Here is a 3,565-nt window from a genome sequence, read left to right on the forward strand (position 1 = left end):
GTTCTAGCAAGCCAATGTGATTAGGTATTTTACTCAGAGGTTCCACATAAACTAGGTTGGTCATTTGTTATTGGACATGAACCGAGAGGAAGGTCAATAAAGTATAATGCGATGGAAGAAGAAGATACCAAAGAAGTAGAAGATGATGTAGATGGTGATCACGATTGACAGTTATTGGATGATGTTCCTAAAACAAATTTTCACAAAGAAGAAGAAGATGATGACGATGATGCTGCTACTGATGATGATGATGAAGATGATGTTGATGTTGATGATGATGATGTTGATGATGAGGATGATGATGACAATGACAACGAAAATGATGGTGAGGAGGATGATGATGATGATGACAATGACAATGATGATGAGGATGATGATGATGATGATGATGAAATTTAGAGGTATGCCATCAATACTTAATCTATTTAATATTCATTTCTTGATAGAAATATATTTGTCTTTTATGGTTACATAGTTTATTCATTATCTATTTAAAAGCTACAAGTTTCAACTACAAATAGAATACTACTAATCTAAATTAACTATTAATCTAAATTAATTAAATAAAACTATTTAAAACACATATTGATGCGTGAATGTATTGAGCCTTATTTTCTTTCAGGTCAAAAGCATTTGTAAGTGTTTAGTTTAGAAAAGGGAATTCATTAAATATCTATAAAAGGTAGTTGTACCTAGAATAAAATTCATAGGGAAAACATAATATAAGTGCTTACCCAATTTGTTGGTTAATAATTCTGCCTCTATAGGTGATGCAGAGACCCTAGGTGGAATTACAATCATTCATAACAAGAGGGACTTCCATAGTGTTCTCACAACACCAACCAAGCATCTTCATAAGATCCCTCTCCTTGATCCTATCCAACTCCATAACCTATCAGAGTGCACACCAAATCCTTATGCCACCTTAGGTTCTACATCTTTGGAATAATCCCATGAATGTCCCTCAATCCATCCAATGGATTCATCCAAGCAATCTAATCAACAAACTATCAAATGCTCACAATGCCTCAATAGGCGCCCAACTCCACCTCCACACACATCAAACAACTTCAAATAGCATGTCCCTAAGGTGACTAAGCCCTCAACTCATCAGCTGATACAAAAACCAGTTTTAGCCCTTCACTAGGCCTATTTCCCTAGTAGGCTTATAATGTGAGCCTAATTTAAGTGTTATATTGTGTACCTTTTAATGTTTTTAATTTTTATGTGATGCTTATGATGGATGTGATTATGATTATGATGTGATTATGGTCACGATAACTGAATTACATTTGCAAGAAACTGAACCCCTTTTAGGAGCATCCCGCACAATCTCATGGATCAACAGGTATAAGTCAATACTCCTTATAGATAGTCTATTTAATACACTTATCAATAGTAAGATTGATGTCTTCTAAGATCTCTCCCATTTGCAAGTACCAGCGAATAGGTATTTGTCAAAAGTGTCTTCCTCGAGTGAGGGAAATATAGGAATAGAAGAGGAAAGTGAGACATGCAGTTTATCTAGAATAGGGAGATTAACTAGAGGTCAAAGGACTAGAAGGAAATTCAATAAACACATGAAATTTTTCCTTGCTCAAGGGGGGTCATGTTCTTATGATGATGAGATAGAAGGTGACATCGAGGTTCCCTTGAGTACCAACATCTACAGAAACATTGGGTACCCAAGGAACTTCCTCCAATAAATATTGATTTTTGTGTTAATGAGAGGATATATCACATAGCACCATCATCATTACATGGTTTGGGCCTATTTTTTATGGATGGCATAAAGGTGTCTTACAACAAAGTTTCTAAATTGATGGAGTATGTTGGACCATGTTACGATTACAAAAGTTGGATGCATATTGTTCAATATAAAAAAAGTATGTGTAGGTATGCCCTCTCGGAAAATTATATACAACAACAAGACAATAATCAAAGTAAAAGTGTGGCTATATACATTGATGGAAGGCCAAAAGCAACAGGGAATATTGTGGGTTTTATAAATAGTACATAACCTGGGTCAACTATAAAGCAACCCAATTGCATATTTGAGGTCCGCAAGGGAAATCGTGTATTCATTTGTGCGATAAAATCAATACGTGTAGGGGAAGAGCTTCTTATTGATTACAATTTGAACCACATAGATACAAACGAGGCTACTATCATGGGGGTGGTACATACTATTAAACCAACTTCTAATCAATGACTCCAACATACCATTTAGTCAATAAATTTTTGGCTAACATTTTTATACTTGATCTTTAACACAGGGGCACAATATGGAGCAACCACCCAGAAGGGATGCTGGCGATGTTCCTAACTCATCTACAGATGAGTAGGTAAAACTCATTGTAATTGTGCAAACTAGATAGAAGAAAAATGTTATTTTTTTAATGTTGTTTTCTTCATTGTTTTGGAGTAATTTTGATAATACTAATACTATTTTTGTCACAGAGGGCCAATGGTCGGAGGGAGGGAAATGAACCTGTAGTCCTTGATCAACAGCCCCCCCCCCTGAGGAGGACCCTTTCTATATTGATTTAGCAGAGACCGATGACCCGATCGGTTCAATTAAAAAGGTGCTAAAGAAAATTAGTAGAGAAATTATATGTTTGGCAACCATAAAGCCTACTACTCAGGAAATAAAAGATAGGGGATCTGAATTGTTGCACACCTCTGAAACCTTAAAAGTAAGTATTAATAAATTTTTTAATTATAACAAGAGTTCAATAATTTTTTTTATGTTATGCTCTTTTATGCCATTAATTAAAATATGGATGTGTTGTCTTTACAAATTTTTTTGCATGATTTTGAGCCCCGTTCCCATGATGAGGGTGCTGCAGGTGGTTTAGGTAGATTGCATGTTCCATTCCCCACTTGTGTTTTCCATTGAATATATATAGGAATGATCATAATCATTGACAATACATGCTCGAACAATCCTTTTTTTTAATGCTCTAACAATCTTGTCCATGCTAGTCCATGTGTTCAATATTTATGCATACCCTAACAATTTTATTCTTCAGCTTCAAATCAATTGCATCCTATGACGATGTCGCCTCCATCCAGGACAACCACAAATCTCTTTCTGACTTCTGGGTTGACAACACGCAGCTTACAAGCATCAACTGTTGCACCATCTACTAGTACACAAATCCCTCTTTTTCTCTCTTATGACAGCAACAAACAATTTTTTTTTTACATCTTTTTAACATCAATTATCATTTGTTCTTTTATACTTTGTGATAAAGACTTATGAAACTTATGAAACTTTTTGCAATAGGAGCTATAGCATCATTTCCTGGATGTTCCTATGTTCCTAGTATGGGAACGGTGAAGGATGTCATATTGATCGTCAGTGACGATGAAGGCATTCCATTAAAAGTAGCCAAAGTTCTGGGTACTTTAAAGTTATTATTATTCTACAGTGATATAATAGTAATTTAGTTTTTGATCACTCTTCATTGACTAATGATCCCATGATTGTTTTGTAGGGAATGATGTTTTTTGGAAAAAACTTGGTGATGAGTGTTTGTGAATATTTGGGCCCACCTTGCAT

This window comes from Cupressus sempervirens, chromosome 4 (genome assembly GCF_028749045.1).
Source record: "Cupressus sempervirens isolate cs-2001-9-10 chromosome 4, ASM2874904v1, whole genome shotgun sequence".
NCBI lineage: Eukaryota > Viridiplantae > Streptophyta > Pinopsida > Cupressales > Cupressaceae > Cupressus > Cupressus sempervirens.